We start from the raw sequence: 16,156 nt of genomic DNA, 5'->3' as shown, positions 1-16,156 counted from the left end.
GTATTCAGAGTATTGTCTCTCAGGGGTACAGAATAGGATTCAGAATAAGACCGCCTGTGAGAAGATTTTTTCTCTCACGCTTTCCAGCAAAACCAGTAAAGACTCAGGTTTTCCTGAAGTGTGTTTCAGACCTGGAGTTATCAGGGGTAATCATGCCAGTTCCATTTCAGGAACAGGGTCTTGTGTTTTATTCAGATCTATTCATTGTCACAAAGAAAGAAAATTCATTCAGACCAGTTTTGGATCTAAAGATTTTGAATCGATATGTAAGAATACCAACTTTCAAAATGGTGACTATAAGGACTATTCTGCCTTTTGTTCAGCAAGGCCATTATATGTCCACAATAGACTTACAGGATGCATATCTTCATATTCCGATTCATCCAGATCACTATCAGTTCCTGAGATTCTCTTTTCTAGACAAGCATAACCAATTTGTTGCTCTTCCATTTGGCCTAGCGACAGCTCCAAGAATCTTTTCAAAGGTTCTAGGTGCCCTACTCTCTGTAATCAGAGAGCGGGGTATTGCGGTATTTCCTTATTTGGATGATATCTTAGTACTTGCTTAGTCTTTATGTTCTGCAGAATCTCACATGAATCAACTAGTGTTGTTTCTTCGAAGACACGGTTGGAGAATCAATTTACCAAAAAGTTATTTGATTCCTCAGACAAAGGTAACCTTTTTAGGTTTCCAGATAGATTCCGTGTCCATGACTTTGTCTCTAACAGACAAGAGACGTTTGAAATTGGTTGCAGCCTGTCGGAACCTTCAGTCTCAGTCATTCCCTTCAGTAGCTATGTGCATGGAAGTTTTAGATCTCATGACTGCAGCATCGGACGCGATCCCCTTTGCTCGTTTTCATATGAGACCTCTCCAGCTTTGTATGCTGAACCAATGATGCAGGGATTATACAAGGATATCACAATTAATATCCTTAAATCCCAATGTTCGACTTTCTCTGACTTGGTGGTTAGATCACCATCGTATAATTTTAGGGGCCTCTTTCGTTCATCCAACCTGGACTGTGATCACAACATATGCAAATCTTTCAGGTTGGGGAGCTGTTTGGGGATCTCTGACAGCACAAGGGGTTTGGAAATCTCAAGAGGCGAGATTACCAATCAATATTTTGGAACTCCATGCGATTTTTAGAGCCCTTCAGTCTTGGCCTCTGTTGAGGAGAGAACCGTTCATTTGTTTTCAGACAGACAATATTACAACTGTGGCATATGTCAATCATCAGGGTGGGACTCACAGTCCTCAAGCTATGAAAGAAGTATCTTGGATATTTGTTTGGGCGGAATCCAGCTCCTGTCTAATTTCTGCGGTTCATATCCCAGGTATAGACAATTGGGAAGCGGATTACCTCAGTCGTCAGACTTTACATCCGGGAGAATGGTCTCTCCACCCAGATGTGTTTTCTCAGATTGTTCAGATGTGGGGTCTTCCAGAAATAGATCTCATGGCCTCTCATCTAAACAAGAAACTTCCCAGATACCTGTCCAGGTCCAGGGATGTTCAGGCGGAAGCAGTGGATGCGCTGACACTTCCTTGGTGTTATCATCCTGCTTACATTTTTTGGTGGGTTTTAGAGTAGGGTTGGGTGTGTGGGTGGTGGGTTTTAATGTTGGGGGGGTATTGTATTTTTTTTTACAGGTAAAAGAGCTGATTACTTTGGGGCAATGCCCCGCAAAAAGCCCTTTTAAAGGCTATTTGTAATTTAGTATAGGGTAGGGATTTTTATTATTTTGGGGGGATTTTTTATTTTATTAGGGGGATTAGATTAGGTGTAATTAGTTTTAAAAAATTGTAATTATTTTATTATTTTCTGTAATTTAGTGTTTTTTCCCCGTAATTTAGATAATTGTATTTAATTGTATTTAATTGTAGTTAGTTTAGGGAATTAATTTAATTATAGTGTAGTGTTAGGTGTAATTGTAACTTAGGTTTATTTTTATTTTACAGGTAAATTTGTCTTTATTTTAGCTAGGTAGCTATTAAATAGTTAATAACTATTTAATAACTATTCTACCTAGTTAAAATAAATACAAAGTTGCCTGTAAAATCAAAATAAACCCTAAGCTAGCTACAATGTAACTATTAGTTATATTGTAGCTATCTTAGGCCTAGATTTAGAGTTCGGCGGTAAAAGGGCTGTTAACGCTCCGCGGGTTTTTTTCTGGCCGCACCATAAATTTAACTCTGGTATCGAGAGTTCAAACAAATGCTGCGTTAGGCTCCAAAAAAGGAGCGTAGAGCATTTTTACCGCAAATGCAACTCTCGATACCAGAGCTGCTTACGGACGCGGCCGGCATCAAAAACGTGCTCGTGCACGATTCTCCCATAGGAAACAATGGGGCTGTTTGAGCTGAAAAAAAACCTAACACCTGCAAAAAAGCAGCGTTCAGCTCCTAACGCAGCCCCATTGTTTCCTATGGGGAAACACTTCCTACGTCTGCACCTAACACTCTAACATGTACCCCGAGTCTAAACACCCCTAACCTTACACTTATTAACCCCTAATCTGCCGCCCACGCTATCGCTGACCCCTGCATTACACTTTTAACCCCTAATCTGCCGCTCCGTAAAACGCTGCCACCTACGTTATCCCTATGTACCCCTAATCTGCTGCCCTAACATCGCCGACCCCTATGTTATATTTATTAACCCCTAATCTGCCCCCCACAACGTCGCCGACACCTACCTACACTTATTAACCCCTAATCTGCCGAGCGGACCTGAGCGCTACTATAATAAAGTTATTAACCCCTAATCCGCCTCACTAACCCTATCATAAATAGTATTAACCCCTAATCTGCCCTCCCTAACATCGCCGACACCTAACTTCAATTATTAACCCCTAAACTTCCGATCGGAGCTCACCGCTATTCTAATAAATGGATTAACCCCTAAAGCTAAGTCTAACCCTAACACTAACACCCCCCTAAGTTAAATATAATTTTTATCTAACGAAATAAATTAACTCTTATTAAATAACTTATTCCTATTTAAAGCTAAATACTTACCTGTAAAATAAATCCTAATATAGCTACAATATAAATTATAATTATATTATAGCTATTTTAGGATTAATATTTATTTTACAGGCAACTTTGTAATTATTTTAACCAGGTACAATAGCTATTAAATAGTTAAGAACTATTTAATAGTTACCTAGTTAAAATAATAACAAATTTACCTGTAAAATAAATCCTAACCTAAGTTATAATTAAACCTAACACTACCCTATCAATAAAATAATTAAATAAACTACCTACAATTACCTACAATTAACCTAACACTACACTATCAATAAATAAATTAAACACAATTGCTACAAATAAATACAATTAAATAAACTAGCTAAAGTACAAAAATTAAAAAAGAACTAAGTTACAGAAAATAAAAAAATATTTACAAACATAAGAAAAATATTACAACAATTTTAAACTAATTACACCTACTCTAAGCCCCCTAATAAAATAACAAAGCCCCCCAAAATAAAAAATTCCCTACCCTATTCTAAATTAAAAAAGTTACAATCTCTTTTACCTTACCAGCCCTGAACAGGGCCCTTTGCGGGGCATGCCCCAAGAATTTCAGCTCTTTTGCCTGTAAAAGAATAAATACAATACCCCCCCCCCAACATTACAACCCACCACCCACATACCCCTAATCTAACCCAAACCCCCCTTAAATAAACCTAACACTAAGCCCCTGAAGATCTTCCTACCTTGTCTTCACCATCCAGGTATCACCGATCCGTCCTGGCTCCAAGATCTTCATCCAACCCAAGCGGGGGTTGGCGATCCATAATCCGGTGCTCCAAAGTCTTCCTCCTATCCGGCAAGAAGAGGACATCCGGACCGGCAAACATCTTCTCCAAGCGGCATCTTCGATCTTCTTCCATCCGGTGCGGAGCGGGTCCATCTTGAAGCAGGCGACGCGGATCCATCCTCTTCTTCCGATGTCTCCCGACTAATGACGGTTCCTTTAAGGGACGTCATCCAAGATGGCATCCCTCGAATTCCGATTGGCTGATAGGATTCTATCAGCCAATCGGAATTAAGGTAGGAATTTTCTGATTGGCTGATGGAATCAGCCAATCAGAATCAAGTTCAATCCGATTGGCTGATCCAATCAGCCAATCAGATTGAGCTCGCATTCTATTGGCTGATCGGAACAGCCAATAGAATGCGAGCTCAATCTGATTGGCTGATTGGATCAGCCAATCGGATTGAACTTGATTCTGATTGGCTGATTCCATCAGCCAATCAGAAAATTCCTACCTTAATTCCGATTGGCTGATAGAATCCTATCAGCCAATCGGAATTCGAGGGACGCCATCTTGGATGACGTCCCTTAAAGGAACCGTCATTAGTCGGGAGACATCGGAAGAAGAGGATGGATCCGCGTCGCCTGCTTCAAGATGGACCCGCTCCGCACCGGATGGAAGAAGATCGAAGATGCCGCTTGGAGAAGATGTTTGCCGGTCCGGATGTCCTCTTCTTGCCGGATAGGAGGAAGACTTTGGAGCACCGGATTATGGATCGCCAACCCCCGCTTGGGTTGGATGAAGATCTTGGAGCCAGGACGGATCGGTGATACCTGGATGGTGAAGACAAGGTAGGAAGATCTTCAGGGGCTTAGTGTTAGGTTTATTTAAGGGGGGTTTGGGTTAGATTAGGGGTATGTGGGTGGTGGGTTGTAATGTTGGGGGGGGGGGTATTGTATTTATTCTTTTACAGGCAAAAGAGCTGAAATTCTTGGGGCATGCCCCGCAAAGGGCCCTGTTCAGGGCTGGTAAGGTAAAAGAGATTGTAACTTTTTTAATTTAGAATAGGGTAGGGAATTTTTTATTTTGGGGGGCTTTGTTATTTTATTAGGGGGCTTAGAGTAGGTGTAATTAGTTTAAAATTGTTGTAATATTTTTCTTATGTTTGTAAATATTTTTTTATTTTCTGTAACTTAGTTCTTTTTTATTTTTTGTACTTTAGCTAGTTTATTTAATTGTATTTATTTGTAGCAATTGTGTTTAATTTATTTATTGATAGTGTTGTGTTAGGTTAATTGTAGGTAATTGTAGGTAGTTTATTTAATTATTTTATTGATAGGGTAGTGTTAGGTTTAATTATAACTTAGGTTAGGATTTATTTTACAGGTAAATTTGTTATTATTTTAACTAGGTAACTATTAAATAGTTCTTAACTATTTAATAGCTATTGTACCTGGTTAAAATAATTACAAAGTTGCCTGTAAAATAAATATTAATCCTAAAATAGCTATAATATAATTATAATTTATATTGTAGCTATATTAGGATTTATTTTACAGGTAAGTATTTAGCTTTAAATAGGAATAAGTTATTTAATAAGAGTTAATTTATTTCGTTAGATAAAAATTATATTTAACTTAGGGGGGTGTTAGTGTTAGGGTTAGACTTAGCTTTAGGGGTTAATCCATTTATTAGAATAGCGGTGAGCTCCGATCGGAAGTTTAGGGGTTAATAATTGAAGGTAGGTGTCGGCGATGTTAGGGAGGGCAGATTAGGGGTTAATACTATTTATGATAGGGTTAGTGAGGCGGATTAGGGGTTAATAACTTTATTATAGTAGCGCTCAGGTCCGCTCGGCAGATTAGGGGTTAATAAGTGTAGGCAGGTGTCGGCGACGTTGAGGGGGGCAGATTAGGGGTTAATAAATATAATATAGGGGTCGGCGGTGTTAGGGGCAGCAGATTAGGGGTACATAGGGATAACGTAGGTGGCGGCGATTTGCGGTCGGAAGATTAGGGGTTAATTATTGTAAGTAGCTGGCGGCGACGTTGTGGGGGGCAGGTTAGGGGTGAATAAATATAATATAGGGGTCGGCGGTGTTAGGGGCAGCAGATTAGGGGTACATAGGGATAACGTAGGTGGCGGCGATTTGCGGTCGGAAGATTAGGGGTTAATTATTGTAAGTAGCTGGCGGCGACGTTGTGGGGGGCAGGTTAGGGGTGAATAAATATAATACAGGGGTCGGCGGGGTTAGGGGCAGCAGATTAGGGGTACATAAATATAACGTAGGTGGCGGTCGGCAGATTAGGGGTTAAAAATTTAATCGAGTGGCGGCGGTGTGGGGGGAGCTCGGTTTAGGGGTACATAGGTAGTTTATGGGTGTTAGTGTACTTTAGGGTACAGTAGTTAAGAGCTTTATAAACCGGCGTTAGCCAGAAAGCTCTTAACTCCTGCTATTTTCAGGCGGCTGGAATCTTGTCGTTAGAGCTCTAACGCTCACTGCAGAAACGACTCTAAATACCAGCGTTAGAAAGATCCCATTGAAAAGATAGGCTACGCAAATGGCGTAGGGAGATCTGCGGTATGGAAAAGTCGCGGCTGAAAAGTGAGCGTTAGACCCTTTAATCACTGACTCCAAATACCAGCGGGCGCCCAAAACCAGCGTTAGGAGCCTCTAACGCTGGTTTTGACGGCTACCGCCGAACTCTAAATCTAGGCCTTAGGGTTTATTTTATAGGTAAGTATTTAGTTTTAAATAGGAATAATTTAGTTAATTAAAGTTATTTTATTTAGATTTTATTACAAGGACAGAGACGAATATTTTGCTTATAACTTTTCTTTACTGCTTAACAGCTTTTCAAAGTATAACATATAAACTGCCATCATTTAAAAGAAAAACATAAATAACATCCAATGAGAATAGGATAACATAGGACAGTATTTGAATGTCCAGTAAACAGTAATAGGTATAAATAGTCCAAGTAGACAGTTAAACATCCTCTCTTTTCTTTTGCTGCTCTGCAAGATAAGTATTTTTCATATAGCTCTCATTTATTGTTATTAAAATTTTGTTCCTTTCGTTTTCATTTACTCATATTATATATATTTACTTCTTTGTGTGTATTTTTATGATATTGCCTTTATATTTTACTGCCGTTTTTTACTTTCAGAATTACATTTATTTTTCCAATTGATTCATTATCATTACTTTCTTTTTCTATCTGTTTTTCAATTCGTTTTTTGTATTGCATAGTTTTATTTCGTTTTTACGCTAAGCCCGTTATTTCATTTCCTTATTGCTGTTATTCTCCTGCTCTTACTTCATATCGCTTTCCCCTCTGTCTGTTTTTCCGGCTCCGGCCGCCATTTTCTTTTGCTCTCTTCCTTCCTATGTCACGGGACTCATTTTCCCGCCCCCTTTCTATGTTATTCTCACAAACGATCTCCCGCCTTCTTCATTACCTCACTAGTTTCCGCCCTGACAGGACTTTGACAGTTTGCTTGATGTGATCTATACGATTAGCAACAATTGTTTCAATATTTGTTCTTTTTATTGTTTATAAATTACTCAATCGTTTAGCAATTTTAAAGGATATTTCTGTCTAATTTATTTAGTTTAAGTATTTAGTTTTGTTTATATTTTACATATTATATTTTAAAATATCTTTTGAAAATTATTTTAAAAATATTTATTCTATTATTTAATTGAACATGTCTCAAGATACTTCTCCATCTATAAATGAAACAAATTTAAGTAACATTATTCAATCTATGGAGAAATTTAAACAGCAAATGTCTGAACAGATGCAAAGTGTTATTGCTTCAGTTAACAGTTCTCAGCCTGCTGTTCATAAAAAGACATTTAAGAAAACAAAGCATTTAACTATACCTTTACCTAAAAAATCTAAAAAACAATTAAAGTCTGTTTTACGTCTGCCTGGGTCAGACAATAGAGATTCTGCATTACAAAAACATGATGATATTTCTACCTCAGAATCTGATTTTGAATCTGCTTCTCAATTTCAAAAAATTGTTGATTACAGAAAACATGTAGACTTAGGCCTAGATTTAGAGTTTGGCGTTAGCCATGAAAACCAGCGTTAGAGGCTCCTAACGCTGGTTTTAGGCTACCGCCGGTATTTGGAGTCACTCAAAAAAGGGTCTAACGCTCACTTTTCAGCCGCGACTTTTCCATACCGCAGATCCCCTTACGTAAATTGCGTATCCTATCTTTTCAATGGGATTTTTCTAACTCCAGAATTTAGAGTCGTGTCTGAAGTGAGCGTTAGAAATCTAACGACAAAACTTCAGCCGCAGGAAAAAAGTCAGTAGTTAAGAGCTTTCTGGGCTAACGCCGGTTTATAAAGCTCTTAACTACTGTACTCTAAAGTACACTAACACCCATAAACTACCTATGTACCCCTAAACCGAGGTCCCCCCACATCGCCGCAACTCGATTAAATTTTTTAACCCCTAATCTGCCGACCGCCAACTACGTTATCCTTATGTACCCCTAATCTGCTGCCCCTAACACCGCCGACCCCTATATTATATTTATTAACCCCTAATCTGCCCCCCACAACGTCGCCGCCAGCTACCTACACTTATTAACCCCTAATCTGCCGACCGCAAAGCGCCGCCACCTACGTTATCCTTATGTACCCCTAATCTGCTGCCCTTAACACCGCCGACCCCTATATTATATTTATTAACCCCTAATCTGCCCCCCTCAACGTCGCCTCCACCTGCCTACACTTATTAACCCCTAATCTGCCGACCGCACCGCTACTATAATAAAGTTATTAACCCCTAATCCGCCTCACTAACCCTATAATAAATAGTATTAACCCCTAATCTGCCCTCCCTAACATCGCCGACACCTAACTTCAATTATTAACCCCTAATCTGCCGACCGGAGCTCACCGCTATTCTAATAAATGTATTAAACCCTAAAGCTAAGTCTAACCCTAACACTAACACCCCCCTAAATTAAATATAATTTTAATCTAACGAAATTAATTAACTCTTATTAAATAAATTATTCCTATTTAAAGCTAAATACTTACCTGTAAAATAAATCCTAATATAGCTACAATATAAATTATAATTACATTGTAGCTATTTTAGGATTAATATTTATTTTACAGGCAACTTTGTAATTATTTTAACCAGGTACAATAGCTATTAAATAGTTAAGAACTATTTAATAGCTACCTAGTTAAAATAATTACAAAATTACCTGTAAAATAAATCCTAACCTAAGTTAGAATTAAACCTAACACTATACTATCATTAAATTAATTAAATAAAATACCTATAATTACCTACAATTAAACCTAACACTACACTATCAATACATTAATTAAATACAATATCTACAAATAACTACAATGAAATAAACTAACTAAAGTACAAAAAATAAAAAAGAACTAAGTTACAAAAAATAAAAAAATATTTACAAACATAAGAAAAATATTACAACAATTTTAAACTAATTACACCTACTCTAAGCCCCCTAATAAAATAACAAAGACCCCCAAAATAAAAAATGCCCTACCCTATTCTAAATTACTAAAGTTCAAAGCTCTTTTACCTTACCAGCCCTGAACAGGGCCCTTTGCGGGGCATGCCCCAAGAATTTCAGCTCTTTTGCCTGTAAAAAAAAACATACAATACCCCCCCACAACATTACAACCCACCACCCACATACCCCTAATCTAACCCAAACTCCCCTTAAATAAACCTAACACTAAGCCCCTGAAGATCATCCTACCTTGTCTTCACCTCACCAGGTATCACCGATCCGTCCTGGCTCCAAAATCTTCATCCAACCCAAGCGGGGGCTGGCGATCCATCATCCGGTGGCTGAAGAGGTCCAGAAGAGGCTCCAAAGTCTTCTTCCTATCCGGGAAGAAGAGGCGATCCGGACCGGCAACCATCTTGATCCAAGCGGCATCTTCTATCTTCATCCGATGACGACCGGCTCCATCCTGAAGACCTCCACCGCGGACCCATCTTCTTCCGGCGACGTCCAACTGAAGAATGACGGTTCCTTTAAGGGACGTCATCCAAGATGGCGTCCCTCGAATTCCGATTGGCTGATAGGATTCTATCAGCCAATCGGAATTAAGGTAGGAATATTCTGATTGGCTGATGGAATCAGCCAATCAGAATCAAGTTCAATCCTATTGGCTGATCCAATCAGCCAATCAGATTGAGCTCGCATTCTATTGGCTGATCGGAACAGCCAATAGAATGCAAGCTCAATCTGATTGGATCAGCCAATCGGATTGAACTTGATTCTGATTGGCTGATTCCATCAGCCAATCAGAATCAAGTTCAATCCGATTGGCTGATCCAATCAGCCAATCAGATTGAGCTCAAATTCTATTGGCTGATCGGTTGTCGCCGGAAGAAGATGGGTCCGCGGTGGAGGTCTTCAGGATGGAGCCGGTCGTCATCGGATGAAGATAGAAGATGCCGCTTGGATCAAGATGGTTGCCGGTCCGGATCACCTCTTCTTCCCGGATAGGATGAAGACTTTGGAGCCTCTTCTGGACGTCTTCAGCCACCGGATGATGGATCGCCAGCCCCCGCTTGGGTTGGATGAAGATTTTGGAGCCAGGACGGATCGGTGATACCTGGTGAGGTGAAGACAAAGTAGGATGATCTTCAGGGGCTTAGTGTTAGGTTTATTTAAGGGGGGTTTGGGTTAGATTAGGGGTATGTGGGTGGTGGGTTGTAATGTTGGGGGGGTGTATTGTATGTTTTTTTTTACAGGCAAAAGAGCTAAACTTCTTGGGGCATGCCCCGCAAAGGGCCCTATTCAGGGCTGGTAAGGTAAAAGAGCTTTGAACTTTAGTAATTTAGAATAGGGTAGGGCATTTTTTATTTTGGGGGTCTTTGTTATTTTATTAGGGGGCTTAGAGTAGGTGTAATTAGTTTAAAATTGTTGAAATATTTTTCTTATGTTTGTAAATATTTTTTTATTTTTTGTAACTTAGTTCTTTTTTATTTTTTGTACTTTAGTTAGTTTATTTCATTGTAGTTATTTGTAGGAATTGTATTTAATTTATTTATTGATAGTTTAGTGTTAGGTTTAATTGTAGGTAATTGTAGGTATTTTAAGGTAAATAAATATTAATCCTAAAATAGCTATAATATAATTATAATTTATATTGTAGCTATATTAGGATTTATTTTACAGGTAAGTATTTAGCTTTAAATAGGAATAATTTATTTAATAAGAGATAATTAATTTTGTTAGATGTAAATTATATTTAATTTAGGGGGGTGTTAGTGTTAGAGTTAGACTTAGCTTTAGGGGTTAATACATTTATTAGAATAGCGGTGAGCTCCAGTCGGCAGATTAGGGGTTAATAATTGAAGTTAGGTGTCGGCGATGTTAGGGAGGGCAGATTAGGGGTTAATACTATTTATTATAGGGTTAGTGAGGCGGATTAGGGGTTAATAACTTTATTATAGTAGCGCTCAGGTCCGCTCGGCAGATTAGGGGTTAATAAGTGTAGGCAGGTGGAGGCGACGTTGTGGGGGGCAGATTAGGGGTTAATAAATATAATATAGGGGTCGGCGATGTTAGGGCAGCAGATTAGGGGTACATAGGGATAATGTAAGTAGCGGCGGTTTACGGAGCGGCAGATTAGGGGTTAATAATAATATGCAGGGGTCAGCGATAGCGGGGGCAGCAGATTAGGGGTTAATAAGTGTAAGGTTAGGGGTGTTTAGACTCGGGGTACATGTTAGAGTGTTAGGTGCAGACGTAGGAAGTGTTTCCGCATAGCAAACAATGGGGCTGCGTTAGGAGCTGAACGCGGCTTTTTTGCAGGGTTTTTTCAGCTCAAACAGCCCCATTGTTTTCTACGGGGGAATCGTGCACGAGCACGTTTTTGAGGCTGGCCGCTTGCGTAAGCAACTCTGGTATCGAGAGTTGAAGCTGCGTTAAATATGCTCTACGCTCCTTTTTTGGAGCCTAACGCAGCCTTTATGTGGACTCTCAATACCAGAGTTATTTTTATGGTGCGGCCAGAAAAAAGCCGGCGTTAGCTTTTCGGGTCGTTACCGACAAAACTCCAAATCTAGCCGTTTGTTTCTAAAACTGAGTCAAATGACTCCTATGATTTTTCTGATGAAGAATTCAAAAATGATAATAATGATGATAATAATTTTACAGATAATATTGATTCTTCTTCTGAAGAAGAATCTAAAAAGAAAAAGAGAAAAATTTCTAATTCTCCTAAACCTAAACTCATTGATAATAAAGGAGATTTATTTACTGATCCTGATGAACTCCAACATCCTAGATCCTCCCAATGGAGACCATCTAAACGTGTTGCGAAGTTTCTAGATTATTATATCAGGAAACCATTATCTAAGAAAACAAAATCTACTCTGAAGGCAGAATGCCCTAGGCCTGACCTTCCTCATAATACTCATTTAACACCTGAAATTGATGTAAATTTATTAAAATTTATTGGTTCTAAAGATTTTAATTTGAGAAAAGGTCCTGACCGTTATTTAAAAGCATGCCAAGATAAACTACTTGATGTTCTAGGACCTGTAACTAAATTGTTTGAAATCTCTGAAGAGGCTATTTCTGTAGACTCACAAGTTGACCCTTACATTTTAAGAGAATGGATTCAGAGAGTTGTTTATTTATTAGGTGACGCTAACACGTCTTTAGCCTCACAACGTAGACGCATTGTTTTAAGACGTATTGACCCTAAAATTTCTGACTTCGCCTTAACTGAGATGGGCCCTAAAGCTAATGGGTTACTTTTTGGTGACGCCGGACTGAAAGAACTGGGTCATTATGTTAATAGTTTTAATTCTCTTAACAAAATTAAAATGAGTACTAGGAAAAAATTTTATCCTCAGCAAAATAGAATTTTTGACAGGGCTGGGAAAGGCAGGGGCCGCTTTCCCAGCCGTACCCCAGCAATCTCCCGGTCCTATTTTCAAAACATGCCCTCTCCAGCAACTTCCCATTCATATTTCTTCCCATCAAGGAACAGACAATGGGCAAATCAGAACTTCAGAAACAGATCATCCCGCAGACCTTTCTCAGGTAAGTTCTCACATCTCTCTACTCACTCCTTTTTCCCAAAAAAGAATAGGAGGAAGATTAGCCCTTTTTATTCAAAATTGGCACCTTATTACTTCAGACCCTTGGGTTCTACAGACAATTACAGTTCTTCATTTAAATTTCACTTCCCCTCCGATTCAAACATTTCTTCCAAATCCAATAAAAGTTTCCCAATTAGATTTGTCCCTTTTGAATCTAGAACTACAAGATCTATTAGAAAAGGAAGCAATAGAAAAAGTTCCTTTCCCTTCAAACTCCTTCATCAGCAATATGTTTCTGGTGAAGAAGAAAGAAGGATCTTTTCGACCTGTAATAAATTTAAGAGATTTAAATTGTTTTCTAGAATACAATCACTTCAAAATGGAGGGTATTCATCTTCTCAGAGATTGTCTTCTAGATTTCGATTGGTTGGTTCGCCTAGATTTAAAAGATGCTTATCTAACCATTCCTATTCATCCAGACTTCAGAAATTATCTTCGCTTCCTTTGGAAAGATTGTGTTTGGCAGTTTTCTTGCCTCCCTTTTGGTCTTTCTTCAGCTCCTTGGGCTTTTACGAAAGTTTTAAAACCAGTTGTAGCTTGGTTGAGAACAAGGGGTGTTCGTCTAATTATTTATTTAGACGATATCCTTTTACTCCACCTAGATTATTCACAACTTCTAGATCATTTACACCTCACTATTTCTCTCCTTCAGAACTTAGGTTTTATCATAAATTTCAAAAAATCTGTTCTTATTCCTTCCCAGAATCTTATTTTCTTAGGTTTTCATATCAATACTCAATCTGCTACATTGAGTCTTCCTTTAGAGAAAATAAAGAAAATAAAGAAAGAAATTATGTATCTTCTCAAAAGAGATCTCTTTCCCATTCGCTTTCTTGCTCGAATTATAGGACTTTTGTCGGCTTCAATTCAAGCTATTTTCCCAGCTCCTCTTCATTACAGAGCTCTTCAAAGATTGAAGATTCAATATCTTCGTCAAGGTTTCTCCTATTTCCACAAGATCTCTTTGTCAGAGGAATCCAGAATAGAATTACAATGGTGGCTTGCAAACATAAAAGCATGGAATGGCAAAGCAATTTTCGGGAAATCTCCAGACATTATTCTGGAATCGGATGCAAGCAAATCAGGTTGGGGTGCAAGATGCGGCCCTCATATTACAGGAGGAAAATGGTCTTGGCCAGAGAAGAATCTTCATATCAATTGTCTAGAACTTTTAGCAGGCTCTTTTGCAGTTCAAAGTTTTGTAAAAAACAATCAACCAATTTCAATTCTCCTTCGGATGGACAATATTTCAGCAGTCAAATATGTCAATCGTTTAGGAGGTACAACTTCAAAGATTTTATCCAATCTTACCAAGGATTTTATTCATCTATGTCTTTCTCAAAATATTTTTCTGCAAGCAGAATATTTACCAGGTCTCAACAATCAGGCTGCAGATTGGGGTTCTCGATATTTATCGGATGCCAGCGACTGGAAATTGAACAGAAATATTTTTCTTATTTTACAATCTCTGAGAGGTCCTTTTTCTATAGATCTTTTTGCCTCTCTGAATTTTCAAATTCTTCCCTTTTTCAGTTGGAGACCAGATCCCAAAGCTTTAGCAACAGACGCCTTCCTGCAACACCAGTCAAAGGAGCTTATGCATTTCCACCTTTTTCGATGATTCCTCGAACAATCTCATTTGTGAAAAGGAATCTATTATCTCTCCTTCTAATAACTCCTTGGTGGCCAACCCAATCTTGGTTCCCTTCTCTTCTGGAGATGTCTTTCCTTCCTCCAATATTAATTCCTCTTCAACAAGACCTCCTCACAAATCCCATAGGAGAGTTTAACAATCTAATTCTTCTAGGTTCCCTTCAACTTATTGCTTGGAGCATTTCAGGGGATCCTGGTCCTCCGATGGTCTTTCGTCAGGAGCTAAACTCCTCCTTCAAGAGTCTTGGGCACCAGGAACCAAAAAATGTTATCTTTCCTCCTGGTCTAAATGGTCTAGCTGGTGCAATATCAGGAGTCTGGATCCCTTTTCAGCCCCTTTAAATGAAATCATTAATTATCTCACTTCTTTATTTGAGGCTGGTTTGGCTTACAGATCAATTAATGTTGCACGTTCTGCTATTTCTGCTGGACATGAACTTCTTCATAATACTCCTATAGGTCAACATGTTACTATATGTAAACTTCTGAAGGCTATTAGAGTTAAAAAAACCTCCAGTACCAAGATACAAATATTTTTGGGATGTAGACTTAGTTATAAACCTTTTTAAATCTTGGCCTGATAACTCTGATTTATCATTAAAACAACTTACATGTAAATTAGCTACATTATTATGTCTTTTATCATGTAAAAGAATTTCAGATGTTAGAGCTATAGATTATGATGCAAAGATGTTTTCTCCTCATGGTGTCATTTTCTCCTTGTCTAGACGTACTAAAACTTTATCTTCTTCTATATTTTACCCTTATTTCTATGAACAGGCTAAACTTTGTGTTGTATCTTGTTTAAAAATCTATGAATCTAAAACTATTTCTCTTCGAAATTCTTCTTCTAGTCAACTTTTGATTTCTTTTTCTCTTCCTCACTCTCCTGTTTCTTCTACTACTATTAGTAGGTGGGTTAAATGGATTATGATGCAAGCTGGTGTGGATACATTTTTTACTTCTCATTCAGTTAGAGGAGCCTCAGCTTCTAAAGCTTTCTCAAAATCTGCTTCTTTACAAGATATTTTGAATGCAGCAGATTGGTCCTCTGATTCTGTTTTTCGTCAATTTTATTTTAAACCTATTTCTTCTATTCCACACCACCTGGTATCTTAATTTTTTGTTTGCTTTAAACTAGCAAAATGTGAAGTCTCTGTCCTTGTAATAAAATTCCGATTATCCTAATATTATGACGGAATAATCTAGATTTTATTAAAGAGACAGAGACGAATATTTTCCCACCTCTTTCATTGTTTATTATTATTCCCTCCCTATATATTTTATATTTATTATTTAATCATTTTTATATATATTTTCAGCTCCACCATCTTCAACTCCAGGAATTTAAGAGAGAAGACTCTATAAATTTCTCTTCGGATTTTCTGAATTCACCAATTCCAAAGTTGTCTTCAAGATCAAGTTTGACTAACCCGTTCATTCCACGAGGGATTCGTTTGGCCTTGTCATTGTTGTATTTTTTCAGCATGTGTTGCATTTTTTCAGAATTTTGTTTCTTCCTTCTTCCAATCATTTTCTTCTTCATCACATCAAACAGAAAAGAGGATGTTTAACTGTCTAC

This window comes from Bombina bombina, chromosome 4 (genome assembly GCF_027579735.1).
Source record: "Bombina bombina isolate aBomBom1 chromosome 4, aBomBom1.pri, whole genome shotgun sequence".
Taxonomy (NCBI): Eukaryota; Metazoa; Chordata; class Amphibia; order Anura; family Bombinatoridae; genus Bombina; species Bombina bombina.
Note: the sequence above shows the minus strand (reverse complement) of the source record.